General features: G+C 49.4%; 1 protein-coding gene across 1 annotated transcript in view; it reads left to right on the forward strand.

The window, feature by feature from the left end:
• The window catches only part of LOC309351816 (uncharacterized protein), a 151,986-nt gene that overhangs the window by 46,257 nt on the left and 88,166 nt on the right, over window positions 1–17,563 (forward strand). The window contains exons 7-11 of the mRNA XM_081879828.1: window positions 5,105–5,145; window positions 6,300–6,472; window positions 6,571–6,872; window positions 15,366–15,406; window positions 16,577–16,749. The gene's annotated coding sequence lies outside the window, so the exon portion shown is untranslated. The remainder of the gene's footprint in view (window positions 1–5,104; window positions 5,146–6,299; window positions 6,473–6,570; window positions 6,873–15,365; window positions 15,407–16,576; window positions 16,750–17,563) is intronic.

Here is a 17,563-nt window from a genome sequence, read left to right on the forward strand (position 1 = left end):
ACCTCAATATACATCAACAGACTCACACAGGGGGGAAACCATTTACATGTATGGAGTGTGGAAAGAGATATAGTGATAATGGAAACCTTAGAAAACATCAACGGACTCACACAGGGGAGAAACCATTTAAATGCATGGAGTGCGGAAAGAGCTTCAGGCAGAATGGACACCTTAGAAAACATCAGCAGACACACAGGGGAGAAACTGTTTAAATGTATGGACTGTGGAAGGAGCTTCAGTCAGACAAACTCACACAAAAGCCAAACCTTATAAATATCAGGAAAGTAGATAGAGGTTCAGTCCTAGTGGAAATTCTCCATCAACAGACTCACAGACAGGAAGAACTTTAGGAGTTGAAACCCTTCTAACCATCAACAAACTCAAAGAGGAGAAGCAGTTTAAATGAAAGGATTGCAAAAAGTGCTTTATTTACAATGGAGTGTTTAAGGAACATCCCGGGACTCTCCCATGGGAGAACCCATTTAGATGTATGGAGTGTTGGAGGTCTTCCTCTCAGAGTCCACTCTTTTCTTCACAGAAATGAACTCAGGAGGAAAACTCGCAGTTGTGCCAAGGGGGGAAAGAGCCCGATCTCTGCAGCCCCAGCCCTCAGCCGGACAGGAGCCTTCAAGCAAAACACAAAGTGAGAAAACTTTCCCCTCTTTCCTCACAGCCTCATTCCATCTTGGCCGAGATAGAGACAATACATAGACATTCACAGAGCTGGGAGCCTGCTGCTGCCTGCTTGAGGCACCCACAGCTGGCCGAGACACACGGAGCCACAGCCCACGGCTCCCTCGGTTCAGGCACCCACAGCTGGGTGGGCTCAAAGAAAGCCTTGATTTATCTGAGTCACAGCACCAAATGTTGTGCAGTGGTTCCTTGGTTTGCAACCGCTTTGAATTACAACCGTTTTGGATTACAACCATGTCAAACGCCGAAGTCTGTGTCCCTTTTTTTGGATTACAACCCATTTTTTGGGGGGGGGGAGTCCCCATTGGCGAAAGCACGCCTTGGGTTACAACCTGTTTTGGTTTACAACCGGACCTCCAGAATGGATTACAGTGGTACCTCGGGTTACATACACTTCAGGTTACATACACTTCAGGTTGCAGACTCTGCTAACCCAGAAATAGTACCTCAGGTTAAGAACTTTGCTTCAGGACGACAACAGAAATCGTACAGTGTGGCAGCAGCAAGAGGCTCCATTAGCTAAAGTGGTGCTTCAGGTTAAGAACAGTTTCAGATTAAGAACGGACCTCTGGAATGAATTAAGTACTTAACTCAAGGTACCACTGTATGGTTATAAACCAAGGTACCACTGTATACCCCCAAAGGCTATAAAAACTCCTAGGTCTGGCCAATAAACTCAGGAGCCAGGAGGAGAGAAGAGTCCAACGATTTTATCACAAGCAGTCAATATTGGGAATGGGAGAGGACTTTTCAACATGTTAAAGAAAATTATGGGTTGAGAGACTACTCAACAGCCCAGCTCGCCAGGGTACAAGTCCCCTGTGGGTCCATGTGGTCAGTAAATGGAGGAAATTCCAGCCAAGGAATTTGGAGCAAAGAGCAGTCAGTAGACTGAGATCCTTTATTGTTGTGCAACTGGTTCAAACAGCAGTGAGGGAACTCTGACCCTGGAGCGACATTGACTTTTAAAACCTTCCCACCAAATCCCAAGATACAGTTCGCACAGCATCATCAATACATCATTGCTACATCACTAAAACGTCAGAAAGGGGAGGGTTACAGAAGATTAGCATAGGCAGATATGTCAGGGCAACACCCAAGTATAAGATTAGCAGAGGCAAACATGTCTCAAGTACCCACCACCCAAAAGGACAACAGAACTTCCTTTGCATGTCTGCAGCCTGAGACAAGTCTGGTGATGAGATTTGGCTTCCCTTGGCTAACAGTGAGCCCAGCAATTGTCACCTCTGGGCATTTCCTGGGGTAGGAGGTGTGTCTACACATCTTCACCCTTGGGGAGGTGGTGCTGGTTTCTGTGTGTGCCGTGCTCTTGGAGTCACAGGACTCTGTTTTGCATTCCAGAGACATTCCAGACTGTTGGAAGTCTCACGGAAGACAGGAGACGGATGTGATGTTACTGTTTCCTGTTCCTTTGCTTTTCAGTTGCTCTCTGTTTTCACAGAGAGAGCATGTATATTTCTTTTCTGTCTGCGTAGTTAGAAACAAAACTCTTTAGCAATGTAGCTAATAAACTTCTCGTCCTTCCCTGCGTGCTGGATACTCTGCTGAATGGGGAGTGTGCCTGGAGCCTCATGAAAGGCTCAGGTAATTAATCATCATCGGAGGAGCTCCGTCGAACCCAAGTCCGACAGGTGGCAGGAAAAAGAGTCCCTTTTCCAAGGACAAAATAGCATTGGAATGGAGGAAACGGGCAAAGGAGTTGATTTTATATGATTTTTTAAAGCTAGGTATCTTCCCTGAACTGTCAAGCCAAAAGGATACATTCAGACATAATATTTGTAACATTTAACAACTTTAAGGATGTGCCCCACCCCGCCTTGTAATTTCTGTAACAAATACCTTCCTGAGATTTTTTTCTTTTGGGGTGTGTGTCACAGTTCAGCTTCATTCAGAAGAAAACATTGCTAAAGGAGGGGAAATATAAAATGCACATTGAAAACAGCATAATCAGCAAGAGAATAAAATATGATCATAATCCTAGAACACAGACTATAGCTTGCTTTTCACCACTTCTGGGTCTTAAAGCAGCTTCCCCCTCTTTCCTCACAGCCTCAGCCCCTCTTGGCCGAGATAGAGACAATAAAATACTGAGACATACACAGAGCTGGGAGCCGGTTATTGCGGGGGGGGGTTCTCCCCCCCTCTCTCTCTCACACACAGGTGGCCCTCCAGCCCCAGCTCCCCTGGCTGAGCTGGAAACACGAGTCTCAATGCAAAGCACACAAAAAGAAAGTTCCCCCCCCAAAAAAAATGTGCAATTTTAACTGCTAGCAAAACACACAGAGCATCCCTCCCCCTTTTGCCTGAGACACACACAGAGCCACAGCCCACGGCTCCCTCCATTTCAAGGAATGGGGGTCCCGCACAGCCCTCAGGGCACCTCAGCATCCCATAGATTGCTTTCCTCCGGTGGGGAGGGGGAACTATTTTGCTTGCTGAGGCCAGGAGTCACAATCCTGTCACATTGCGGGGTGTCAGGCTTTGAGGCAAGGGGGTGAGGCTTGGGTGGGCCAGTCCTGTTGACAGTGAATTCTCAGTCCTTTGGGGTTCATCGCTCCACCACAACCCCACTTTCCCACACCTTTTAACTACCCTCTTCCCCACAGCACCACAACAGTGTTCACACATCCCCCTAGCTGCAAGGCTTCCTGCGCTTCACCTTGGAAAGTATCAGGAATCAACCCACCATCCCGATGGATTTCTGTCTTGACTGCCCCTCCCTCCCTTCCTGGATTTAACAGCAGCAATATCGAAAACACGGACGGATCTAAGCGCGTGGCGTGGGGTGGGGGAGGGAAGGATTTTGCAATATAAACATTGTGTGTGGGGGGGTACCCCACTTTGCAAGTGGATTGCCGGGATCAGCCCCTCCCCTATTCTCCTGATTCTCAGGAGGAAGAGGGGAGGGGGGGGACACCTTCCTCTCCTCCCCGCCCCCCCAATTCCACCCCCCCCGGCACATCCTTCCCAGACCCCGCCTCCGCAAAGCCCAAATCCCCCCCCCCAATATGTTGCTCCTCTTCCTCGCCATCCGGCTCCTGCTCCGGGAAAGGGGGGGAGAGCCCCCCCTCCCAACCTGCCTGCTTCTCCCGCAAGTGGAGCTTCTGCGCCGGATTGCTGCTCTGCGCCGTAGCTCTAGGGGGCGCGCTTTCGGAAAGGGGAGGAGGGGCGACAGGTAAATCCCCCCCCACACGTGGATGTTGCAGGGAAGGAAAGGAGAATCGGGAGCGAGGACAAAGAGGTAAAGGGGTCGCGGGGGGAAGGGGAGAGGAGGATCCAGAGACCCCGCCAGCTCCCCAAAGCGCCTGTCGTGGATCTGGATCCCTGCACGCGTGCTGCGAAGGGGGTTTTCCTTGGACCCTTAGGAAGCCCACCCAGGGGATCCCACGAAGCCCCCTCGCCCCATTTCCCCGCGCAGTCATCCCTGGGACTCTGTGGGTTCCGCGCGGATAGAGGTGGGCCATGAAAGGGTTAAGGGGCGTGAGGGACGCCTGGATAGTGACCCCCCTGTCCTCCCCTGCTCGTCTTGGGTGGGGGGCCCTCCGGAGGTAGAGATGGGGGCGCAGGGCGTGGGGTAAGCCGCGCCAAGGGGGGCCTCTGAGTTCAATGGAGACTCTGGGACAGAGGGAGGGAGTCGAGGAAGTGGGGAGGGGGAGCATCCCTGGGGCAGGGAAGGGCAGAATTGGGGGGGGGGAGATAGGAAACCAGTCTTTGGGGAGACTTATCCATAGTGGCTCCTGTGGGGAATCTCCGGAGGGGCCGCCTTGGCTTCCCACCCTCCCACCCAGGAATGGGCCACCCCTTCAAGGCAGCCAGAGGGATCCCTGGAAAGTGGGGGGTCGTGTCCCCCCACCCCTTCCTTCCTGCAACCTCTATCATCTTCCCACCCCATAAGCCCCTGCCCTGTCCAGACTGTTGCAGGAATCTATGTATAGGTTGGGGGTGGTTGCCCCTCCAGCAGATATCATGCACATGCAGCCCACCACCAAAATCAGCACCATCACTTTTGTGATTTCTTCCCACAAAACACTTCATCACACTTTCTTCCTATCTATTCAAAGGGCCTTTGCTGCACAATACCAAATGTATGAATTCACTGATAAATGTCTCTATGTACTGGCTCACTGGGGTAACTTCAGAAATTCCTATAGACATGTGAGCTCAGCTACTCAGCAGCCCCTCTGCCTGAGTGATAATCCCTGGCATCCTGATACCTGAGTGCCAGACAGGTAGCCATGCCAGAAAGAACCAACCCAGATGAAGACAAAAGGGTGTGATGAACTTGGCTGGGAAACAGGTCAGGGAGGACAATGGATGGCCGGCTGGGGGTGGGGCAAAGAATGGAGGCCGACCGCTTTCTCCAAGCCCCTTTTGGTTTTCTTCCTTGCAGGATCAGGATCCTCAGGAGCGTGTCCTGGCGGCCAGATTAAGGTAAGTTCTGGCCTGATTGGAAGGGGCATGGCCCCTCCACCAGGCTAGGCTGCAATTTTGTGGCTTTTCTTTCTGGGCGGGTGCCCAGATAGGCTGGGGGGAAAACCTTTTTGTTTTGCGGTGGCGGCGGGGGGGGGGGGCATAGCCATCCACCACTCTCTAGCTGTAGGCCACATGCCGGCCATTTCCCTTCTGGGGGGGGAATAAGTCAGGCCACATGGTGGTCATGTTTGTTTGCACTTCCTCCCCCCTTGTTCCACTCTGGCTACTGACGCACTTCTGCTCCTAGAAGGGAAATGTAAATATCTCTTTTCTTTCACCTGATAGATGTTTGATGGAGGGCAAGGGGAACCATGGGGCAGGGTCCAGGATGCTCAGATTACAGCCACCACACCTCCCCTTTCATAATGTATTTTGGGGACTGTAACATTGGGATTAGCAGCTAATAAAATTTTGGGTTCTCTTTTGTACGGGGCTTCCATCTTGTTTCACCTGGTGGCAGGTGGGAGTCCTGTCGCGACCGTCTTCAATAAAGACCAAGCCTACTGGCTGCTGTTTTGCTCTGGTATTCCTGGCTGGTGTCCTTGTTTTTTCTCCAGGGGGGCCCTCAGATTTCTCCATTAGCAAGACACACCTTCCTTCCTGCAAGCTCCACCCGCTTCCCACCCCATAAGCCCCTGCCCTGTCCAGATAATAATAATAATAATAATAATAATAATAATAATAATAATAATTTATATCTCACCACTCCCCGGGCGAAGCCGGGCTCATGATCAATTAATTAAAATGCATTCTAAAAGCAATTCATTCTAATATAAAATCAAAATCAAATTAATGGCAGATACAGCAATTCTGCCCTGTCCAACCACTGGTCCCCTGGAGAGGAGAGTAAATCCCCAGAGGAAGGGGGGAGGGGGGAGGCCTTCTCAGAAGCGGCTCTTGGTTTCCCCAATCCCACCCAGGAAGCAGCCAGAAACCTTTTCCTCTCTCTCAGGCTTCCATCTTTAAGCATCTCTTCTCTGCATGGTTCATTGAGGATGCAGAAGATGTACACCTGTTGTCAGGAACAGGGGTGCAGAGTCCATGGAATGGCTCTCAGGATTGATATAGAAGTTGCATCTCAAAGGCATTTTTGTTCCTCTAACTTTTTGTAGGCAGTGTCAGACTGACAGACAAGCTGAGATACAATCCATCAAAATTCAATGACAGCGGCTGCGTGAATCTTCCCAATCAAAGGACCCATTTTCATGATAGACAGCCCCCGTGGCTGGAGGCTCAGCACCCAGGGTGTGCCTATACAGGCCAAAGACTGCCAGCATTAGCACAGGTGAGGTGTGTGAACCCCCCCCCCAATCGACAGGCTGTGTGTAAATGAGAGTTTGTGGGTGGGATTATTGTTTATGGCAACTCTGTTGCTCCCACAAGGGAGCACCTAGGGATCAGAACACTCCTCTCCCAAGACCACCTTCTGGACATGGCCCAGGAGGAAGGAGGGGAACCACTGCAGAGCAGGGCCCCCAGCTCCCCTAGAGGGTCCAGAAGGATACCATGGTTGACGGTCTCCAAAGCCGCTTAGAGATCCAGCAGAACCAGGAAACAGCTTTCCCCTCGGACTCTAGCACATCGGAGATCATCATCCAGTTCAACCAGTGCTGTTTTAGTCCCATGATGAGGCCTGAATCCCAATTGGAAGGATAATGGTGGAAGAAGCTTTCCTGCTGTTCCAGGTACCCCCCTCCCCAGTCATTCAGTTTGTACTTACACGACACACACAACATACATGACGTTTTTCTTATAAATTTATAGTAAATCAACTGTACATCAGATTTACCGTATTTCCCCCTCTATAACACACAGATTTTTTCTCCTAAAAAGTAAGGGGAAATGTCCATGCGTGTTCTTGAGCGAATGTGTGGTCCCTGGAGCCGACTGGCCCGAGTGCATCTGGCTTTTGGATGGGGTCCGGCAGGCTTCCGCTGCGCCCCACTGGACTCCTGTGGATAGCTGTCCGTCAGTTCCCTGTAGCAGAGTCGTCGCAGTGTTAGAAACTATTGCAATGTGTGTGTAATAAATCAGACTGCACGCAAGCGTTCTTGCTTAACTCCAACAGTCTTTAATCATGTTGAAAAACATCTTAAATCACCCCAGCGAGAGAGCGCAAATCTTGCTGCACGTCTTGCTGCAATGATCTGATGCAAAAACAGGGCTGCAATGGTGCAAAAACGTGGTTACAGAGCACGGATCCACATGGATCCTCAGGATCTTTGCATTGGGTCACCCCAAATTCAACATCAGATCACATAGCATATCCATGGCTACAGCCTGCACCAAAAAAAATCACGCACCCACTGTTGCCTGGGGCTGCAATGGTGCAAAAACGTGGTTACAAAGCACAGATCCACATGGATTCTCAGGATTTTTGCATTGGGCTAACCCAAACTCACCGTCAAATCACATGTCTGTGGCCACAGCATGAAGCACAAAAATGATACATCCACTGTTTCATTCAGATATTTTTTTTCATGTTTTCCTCCTCTAAAAACTATGTGCATGTTATGGTCAGGTGCGTGTTATCGAGCGAAAAATACGGTCCACCGGTCCACTTTTATTTTGCTCCATGAAGAAAGGACTATCAAACGGGATAGGTTTAATACAGGGTGGCCATAATCCCTTGAGCATACCAGCACATCCACAAGAGCCCTGCCCAGTTGTTATGCCAACCCCAATGGTCCCAGACATAAGACCATCAAGGTAACAAAGAACTTGCATATAGGAGTGGATTCAACATGGACTGGAGCAAAGGACAATGATCAGCTCTTCCCTCAGGGGGCAGGAAACTGCAAACTCCCCTTTGTCACATGGAAAGTACTCATGGGGAGGGGGAAACGGGGGAACCGGCCAGGTGGCAGGACACTCAGGTTACCACCACAACTCCTCCCTCAACCCCTCCTTTTTGTGATGTATCAGTGATGTAGTTGTGATGTAGTTTTAGGGGTGTAGTTTGAGGAATTAGTAACTAATAAATGTTGGGGTCTTCTTTTGTTGTGGGCTTCCATCTTGTTTCACCTGGTGGCAGGTGGGAGTCCTGTCGCGACAGTTTTCAGTAATGACCAAGCCTACAGGCTGCTGTTTTGCTCTGGTATTCCTGGCTGGTGTCCTTGTTTTTTGTCCAAGGGAGCCCTCAGATTTCTTCATTAACACTGGTCCTGCACCCCCAAAAGCTCTAGGCACAAGACTTTCATTAGAATTGAAGGGGCCATCGGATACTTGGTGATCTTTTCTTCAAAAGACAAATATTCTGAATAATTTTTAATTGATGTATGATATAAACAGCTGCCTAGACAACAAGACCCCCTTCTCAGCCTGGCTTATATGGTCCCAAGGAAAGCAGAGCAGTACGTTAGGCACCAGCTTGGCTGCAGGAGTGGCTGGAAGGAGGTGTGCAGGACACCATCCAACCATCTTAGAGAGTCCACTCTGGATTTGTGTAATTTCTCCTCCATAGCCTTTTCTTCTCCTGAAGATAACTCACGAGGAAGCGAAGGAGTGCACCAAAGTATTACGACCAAAGTTTTCCTTCTCGAGGAGCTCCCTTCCCAGGTTGATGAGCCCCATCTGCCCTTCACTTTCCTCTGCAGAATGGGCAGAATCTGCCTTCTTGACTGTGGGATTCACTGTTGTTCTCATCCTCTCCATCCACCAGGGCCTTCCTTCACCTGCAGCAGAATTCCCCAACCCACCAAGAATTTGAGACCCATCAGATATCCTCACCTGGTTTAGCCGGTCAGTTGAAGCTGTTCCTGGGATTGTGGCCCGTATTGCATCCTGAAAGCTTCTGGAAGCCACAGGTGAGAGCTGAGTGCAGGGTGGGGACCAATGGTGGATAAATTACCCCAGAAGGTGCATGACATTTCCCCCACCAATGGTACTACCGCTCCCCTAACACCCCATGACATCGTATGATTATGATCTTTAAGAGAGAACAGGAATAAATTCATGTCCCCTTCAAGCCATTAATGAATCAATACTACATTTTCAAGATACTTCACATTCCACTAAGTACAGTTTATCTATTTGCCTTGAATATCCTGCTTTTCGGTGTCGTTTTAGGATAGTCCTGCATCAGAAGACAGGCACAAGATCAGACAGCACATCGTTCTTTAAAAAATCATGCTGCTTTATTAACATTGATTGAAGATTTTGAAAGTTGCTCATAAATTACTATCATTTGACATTGCAACTTCACTTGGGAACATGGGTAGGAAGTGAGGGAACGTAGGAGACGTTGAAATAGGAGAAGGTGCTAATGGAGCTTGATGTGTTCCCTTTCCCTTTGTTCTCTTCCTTGAAACCAAAATAGGATTCCCTTTCCTCCCACTCTGAAGAAGGAGATGGAGAAGACAGTCAGAACTCCAGGGGATGGGGCACAATTCCCCCCCCCCCCATTAGGGATAGAAATTAAAATGTGTGAAATGCGGAATATGCATCATTGAATGAGCACACATAGTTCACATCAACGACCTCCAGCAGGGGAGAAACTGTTTAAAGGTATGGAGTGTGGGAAACGTTTCACTGATATTGGAAAACTTAGAACAAATCAGCGGACTCACATGGGCAGGAAAGGACTGCAATGCAGGGAGTGTGGGAAGAACTTCAGTCAACATGGACACTTAAGATTACATCAACGGACTCACACAAGGGAAAAAACTTTTAAATGTCTGGATTGTGGAAAGAGCTTCTATCAGAGTGATAAACTTAGGAGACATCAACGGATTCACACGGGGGAGAAACCATTTAAATGCATGCAGTGCGGAAATAGCTTCTATCGGAGTGATAAACTTAGAACACATCAACAGACTCACACAGGGGAGAAACCATATAAATGCATGGAGTGCGGAAAGAGCTTCAGTCAGAGTGGACACCTCAATATACATCTACAGACTCACACAGGGGAGAAACCATATAAATGTATAGAGTGCGGAAAGAGCTTTACTGATAATGGAACCCTTAGAACACATCAACGGACTCACACAGGGGAGAAACCATTTAAATGCATGGAGTGCGGAAAGAGCTTCAGTCAGAGTGGACACCTCAATATACATCTACAGACTCACACAGGAGAGAAACCATTTAAATGCCTGGAGTGCGGAAAGAGCTTTTCTAATAATGAAAACCTTAGAAGACATCAACGGACTCACACAGGAGAGAAACCATTTAAATGCCTGGAGTGCGGAAAGAGCTTTTCTGATAATGAACACCTTAGAAGACATCAACGGACTCACACAGGAGAGAAACCTTTTAAATGCCTGGAGTGCAGAAAGAGCTTTTCTGATAATGAACACCTTAGAAGACATCAACGGACTCACACAGGAGAGAAACCTTTTAAATGCCTGGAGTGCGGAAAGAGCTTTACTGATAATAAACACCTTAGAACACATGAACGGACTCACACAGGGGAGAAACCATATAAATGTATGGAGTGTGAGAAGAGTTTTAGTATTAGTGGAAACCTTAGAAGACATCAACAGACTCACACAGGGGAGAAACCATATAAATGTCTGGAGTGCGGAAAGAACTTTACTGATAATGGAACCCTTATAAGACATCAACGGACTCACACAGGGGAGAAACCATTTAAATGCATGGAGTGCGGAAAGAGCTTCAGTCAGAGTGGACACCTCAATATACATCTACAGACTCACACAGGGGAGAAACCATATAAATGTATAGATTGCGGAAAGAGCTTTAGTGATAATGGACACCTTAGAAGTCATCAACGGACTCACACAGGGGAGAAACCATATAAATGTATGGAGTGTGGAAAGAGCTTTAGTTTGAATGCAACCCTTAGAAGACATCAACGGACTCACACAGGGGAGAAACCTTTTAATTGCATTGAGTGTGGAAAGAGCTTCAGTCAGAATGGAAATCTTAGAAAACATCAGCAGACACACAGGGGAGAAACCATGTAAATGCATGGACTGTGGAAGGAGGTTCAGTCAGACTGCATCCCTTGATTTATGTCATCAAACTCACACAAAACACAAACCTTATAAATATCAGGAAAGTAGACAGAGGTTCAGACCTAGTACTAGATCTAAATCAACAGATTCACAGACAGGAAGAACTTTAGGAGTTGAAACCATACAAACAATCAACAAACTCAAAGAGGAGAAGCAGTTTAAATGAAAAGATTGCAAAAGTGCTTTATTTACATACACTTCAGGTTACAGACTCTGCTAACCCAGAAATAGTACCTCATACTTTGCTTCAGCATGAGAACAGAAATGGTGCTCCAGTGGCGTGGCGGCTGCAGGTGGCCCCATTAGCTAAAGTGGTGCTTCAGGTTAAGAACAGTTTCAGGTTAAGAACGGACCTCTGGAACAAATTAAGTACTTAACCCGAGGTACCACTGTATGGTTGTAAACCAAGGTTCCACTGTATACCCCCAAAGGCTATAAAAACTCCTAGGTCTGGCCAATAAACTCAGGAGCCAGGAGGAGATAAGAGTCCGACGATTTTATTACAGGCCGTCAGTATTGGGAATGGGAAAGGACCTTTCAACTTTTTAAAGAAAATTATGGGATGAGAGACTACTCAACAGCCCAGCTCGCCAGGGTACAAGTCCCCTGTGGGTCCATGTGGTCAGTAAATGGAGGAAATTCCAGCCAAGGAATTTGGAGCAAAGAGCAGTCAGTAGACTGAGATCCTTTATTGTTGTGCAACTGGTTCAAACAGCAGTGAGGGAACTCTGACCCTGGAGCGACATTGACTTTTAAAACCTTCCCACCAAATCCCAAGATACAGTTCGCACAGCATCATCAATACATCATTGCTACATCACTAAAACGTCAGAAAGGGGAGGGTTACAGAAGATTAGCATAGGCAGATATGTCAGGGCAACACCCAAGTATAAGATTAGCAGAGGCAAACATGTCTCAAGTACCCACCACCCAAAAGGACAACAGAACTTCCTTTGCATGTCTGCAGCCTGAGACAAGTCTGGTGATGAGATTTGGCTTCCCTTGGCTAACAGTGAGCCCAGCAATTGTCACCTCTGGGCATTTCCTGGGGTAGGAGGTGTGTCTACACATCTTCACCCTTGGGGAGGTGGTGCTGGTTTCTGTGTGTGCCGTGCTCTTGGAGTCACAAGACTCTGTTTTGCATTCCAGAGACATTCCAGACTGTTGGAAGTCTCACGGAAGACAGGAGACGGATGTGATGTTACTGTTTCCTGTTCCTTTGCTTTTCAGTTGCTCTCTGTTTTCACAGAGAGAGCATGTATATTTCTTTTCTGTCTGCGTAGTTAGAAACAAAACTCTTTAGCAATGTAGCTAATAAACTTCTCGTCCTTCCCTGCGTGCTGGATACTCTGCTGAATGGGGAGTGTGCTTGGAGCCTCATGAAAGGCTCAGGTAATTAATCATCATCGGAGGAGCTCCGTCGAACCCAAGTCCGACAGGTGGCAGGAAAAAAGAGTCCCTTTTCCAAGGGCAAAATAGCATTGGAATGGAGGAAACGGGCAAAGGAGTTGATTTTATATGATTTTTTAAAGCTAGGTATCTTCCCTGAACTGTCAAGCCAAAAGGATACATTCAGACATAATATTTGTAACATTTAACAACTTTAAGGATGTGCCCCACCCCGCCTTGTAATTTCTGTAACAAATACCTTCCTGAGATTTTTTTCTTTTGGGGTGTGTGTCACAGTTCAGCTTCATTCAGAAGAAAACATTGCTAAAGGAGGGGAAATATAAAATGCACATTGAAAACAGCATAATCAGCAAGAGAATAAAATATGATCATAATCCTAGAACACAGACTATAGCTTGCTTTTCACCACTTCTGGGTCTTGAAGCAGCTTCCCCCTCTTTCCTCACAGCCTCAGCCCCTCTTGGCCGAGATAGAGACAATAAAATACTGAGACATACACAGAGCTGGGAGCCGGTTATTGCGGGGGGGGGGGTTCTCCCCCCCTCTCTCTCTCACACACAGGTGGCCCTCCAGCCCCAGCTCCCCTGGCTGAGCTGGAAACACGAGTCTCAATGCAAAGCACACAAAAAGAAAGTTCCCCCCCCCAAAAAATGTGCAATTTTAACTGCTAGCAAAACACACAGAGCATCCCTCCCCCTTTTGCCTGAGACACACACAGAGCCACAGCCCACGGCTCCCTCCATTTCAAGGAATGGGGGTCCCACACAGCCCTCAGGGCACCTCAGCATCCCATAGATTGCTTTCCTCCGGTGGGGAGGGGGAACTATTTTGCTTGCTGAGGGCAGGAGTCACAATCCTGTCACATTGCGGGGTGTCAGGCTTTGAGGCAAGGGGGTGAGGCTTGGGTGGGCCAGTCCTGTTGACAGTGAATTCTCAGTCCTTTGGGGTTCCTCGCTCCACCACAACCCCACTTTCCCACACCTTTTAACTACCCTCTTCCCCACAGCACCACAACAGTGTTCACACATCCCCCTAGCTGCAAGGCTTCCTGCGCTTCACCTTGGAAAGTATCAGGAATCAACCCACCATCCCGATGGATTTCTGTCTTGACTGCCCCTCCCTCCCTTCCTGGATTTAACAGCAGCAATATCGAAAACACGGACGGATCTAAGCGCGTGGCGTGGGGTGGGGGAGGGAAGGATTTTGCAATATAAACATTGTGTGTGGGGGGGTACCCCACTTTGCAAGTGGATTGCCGGGATCAGCCCCTCCCCTATTCTCCTGATTCTCAGGAGGAAGAGGGGAGGGGGGGACACCTTCCTCTCCTCCCCGCCCCCCCAATTCCACCCCCCCGGCACATCCTTCCCAGACCCCGCCTCCGCAAAGCCCAAATCCCCCCCCCCAATATGTTGCTCCTCTTCCTCGCCATCCGGCTCCTGCTCCGGGAAAGGGGGGGAGAGCCCCCCCTCCCAACCTGCCTGCTTCTCCCGCAAGTGGAGCTTCTGCGCCGGATTGCTGCTCTGCGCCGTAGCTCTAGGGGGCGCGCTTTCGGAAAGGGGAGGAGGGGCGACAGGTAAATCCCCCCCACACGTGGATGTTGCAGGGAAGGAAAGGAGAATCGGGAGCGAGGACAAAGAGGTAAAGGGGTCGCGGGGGGAAGGGGAGAGGAGGATCCAGAGACCCCGCCAGCTCCCCAAAGCGCCTGTCGTGGATCTGGATCCCTGCACGCGTGCTGCGAAGGGGGTTTTCCTTGGACCCTTAGGAAGCCCACCCAGGGGATCCCACGAAGCCCCCTCGCCCCATTTCCCCGCGCAGTCATCCCTGGGACTCTGTGGGTTCCGCGCGGATAGAGGTGGGCCATGAAAGGGTTAAGGGGCGTGAGGGACGCCTGGATAGTGACCCCCCTGTCCTCCCCTGCTCGTCTTGGGTGGGGGGCCCTCCGGAGGTAGAGATGGGGGCGCAGGGCGTGGGGTAAGCCGCGCCAAGGGGGGCCTCTGAGTTCAATGGAGACTCTGGGACAGAGGGAGGGAGTCGAGGAAGTGGGGAGGGGGAGCATCCCTGGGGCAGGGAAGGGCAGAATTGGGGGGGGGGAGATAGGAAACCAGTCTTTGGGGAGACTTATCCATAGTGGCTCCTGTGGGGAATCTCCGGAGGGGCCGCCTTGGCTTCCCACCCTCCCACCCAGGAATGGGCCACCCCTTCAAGGCAGCCAGAGGGATCCCTGGAAAGTGGGGGGTCGTGTCCCCCCACCCCTTCCTTCCTGCAACCTCTATCATCTTCCCACCCCATAAGCCCCTGCCCTGTCCAGACTGTTGCAGGAATCTATGTATAGGTTGGGGGTGGTTGCCCCTCCAGCAGATATCATGCACATGCAGCCCACCACCAAAATCAGCACCATCACTTTTGTGATTTCTTCCCACAAAACACTTCATCACACTTTCTTCCTATCTATTCAAAGGGCCTTTGCTGCACAATACCAAATGTATGAATTCACTGATAAATGTCTCTATGTACTGGCTCACTGGGGTAACTTCAGAAATTCCTATAGACATGTGAGCTCAGCTACTCAGCAGCCCCTCTGCCTGAGTGATAATCCCTGGCATCCTGATACCTGAGTGCCAGACAGGTAGCCATGCCAGAAAGAACCAACCCAGATGAAGACAAAAGGGTGTGATGAACTTGGCTGGGAAACAGGTCAGGGAGGACAATGGATGGCCGGCTGGGGGTGGGGCAAAGAATGGAGGCCGACCGCTTTCTCCAAGCCCCTTTTGGTTTTCTTCCTTGCAGGATCAGGATCCTCAGGAGCGTGTCCTGGCGGCCAGATTAAGGTAAGTTCTGGACTGATTGGAAGGGGCATGGCCCCTCCACCAGGCTAGGCTGTAATTTTGTGGCTTTTCTTTCTGGGCGGGTGCCCAGATAGGCTGGGGGGAAAACCTTTTTGTTTTGCGGTAGCGGCGGGGGGGGGGGGGCATAGCCATCCACCACTCTCTAGCTGTAGGCCACATGCCGGCCATTTCCCTTCTGGGGGGGGAATAAGTCAGGCCACATGGTGGTCATGTTTGTTTGCACTTCCTCCCCCCTTGTTCCACTCTGGCTACTGACGCACTTCTGCTCCTAGAAGGGAAATGTAAATATCTCTTTTCTTTCACCTGATAGATGTTTGATGGAGGGCAAGGGGAACCATGGGGCAGGGTCCAGGATGCTCAGATTACAGCCACCACACCTCCCCTTTCATAATGTATTTTGGGGACTGTAACATTGGGATTAGCAGCTAATAAAATTTTGGGTTCTCTTTTGTACGGGGCTTCCATCTTGTTTCACCTGGTGGCAGGTGGGAGTCCTGTCGCGACCGTCTTCAATAAAGACCAAGCCTACTGGCTGCTGTTTTGCTCTGGTATTCCTGGCTGGTGTCCTTGTTTTTTCTCCAGGGGGGCCCTCAGATTTCTCCATTAGCAAGACACACCTTCCTTCCTGCAAGCTCCACCCGCTTCCCACCCCATAAGCCCCTGCCCTGTCCAGATAATAATAATAATAATAATAATAATAATAATAATAATAATAATAATAATAATAATAATTTATATCTCACCACTCCCCGGGCGAAGCCGGGCTCATGATCAATTAATTAAAATGCATTCTAAAAGCAATTCATTCTAATATAAAATCAAAATCAAATTAATGGCAGATACAGCAATTCTGCCCTGTCCAACCACTGGTCCCCTGGAGAGGAGAGTAAATCCCCAGAGGAAGGGGGGAGGGGGGAGGCCTTCTCAGAAGCGGCTCTTGGTTTCCGCAATCCCACCCAGGAAGCAGCCAGAAACCTTTTCCTCTCTCTCAGGCTTCCATCTTTAAGCATCTCTTCTCTGCATGGTTCACTGAGGATGCAGAAGATGTACACCTGTTGTCAGGAACAGGGGTGCAGAGTCCATGGAATGGCTCTCAGGATTGATATAGAAGTTGCATCTCAAAGGCATTTTTGTTCCTCTAACTTTTTGTAGGCAGTGTCAGACTGACAGACAAGCTGAGATACAATCCATCAAAATTCAATGACAGCGGCTGCGTGAATCTTCCCAATCAAAGGACCCATTTTCATGATAGACAGCCCCCGTGGCTGGAGGCTCAGCACCCAGGGTGTGCCTATACAGGCCAAAGACTGCCAGCATTAGCACAGGTGAGGTGTGTGAACCCCCCCCAATCGACAGGCTGTGTGTAAATGAGAGTTTGTGGGTGGGATTATTGTTTATGGCAACTCTGTTGCTCCCACAAGGGAGCACCTAGGGATCAGAACACTCCTCTCCCAAGACCACCTTCTGGACATGGCCCAGGAGGAAGGAGGGGAACCACTGCAGAGCAGGGCCCCCAGCTCCCCTAGAGGGTCCAGAAGGATACCATGGTTGACGGTCTCCAAAGCCGCTTAGAGATCCAGCAGAACCAGGAAACAGCTTTCCCCTCAGACTCTAGCACATCAGAGATCATCATCCAGTTCAACCAGTGCTGTTTTAGTCCCATGATGAGGCCTGAATCCCAATTGGAAGGATAATGGTGGAAGAAGCTTTCCTGCTGTTCCAGGTACCCCCCTCCCCAGTCATTCAGTTTGTACTTACACGACACACACAACATACACGACGTTTTTCTTATAAATTTATAGTAAATCAACTGTACATCAGATTTACCGTATTTCCCCCTCTATAACACACAGATTTTTTCTCCTAAAAAGTAAGGGGAAATGTCCATGCGTGTTCTTGAGCGAATGTGTGGTCCCTGGAGCCGACTGGCCCGAGTGCATCTGGCTTTTGGATGGGGTCCGGCAGGCTTCCGCTGCGCCCCACTGGACTCCCGTGGATAGCTGTCCGTCAGTTCCCTGTAGCAGAGTCGTCGCAGTGTTAGAAACTATTGCAATGTGTGTGTAATAAATCAGACTGCACGCAAGCGTTCTTGCTTAACTCCAACAGTCTTTAATCATGTTGAAAAACATCTTAAATCAC

The sequence above is a fragment of the Podarcis erhardii genome (assembly GCF_964252035.2).
Source record: "Podarcis erhardii genome assembly, chromosome: 10".
Lineage (NCBI taxonomy): Eukaryota > Metazoa > Chordata > Lepidosauria > Squamata > Lacertidae > Podarcis > Podarcis erhardii.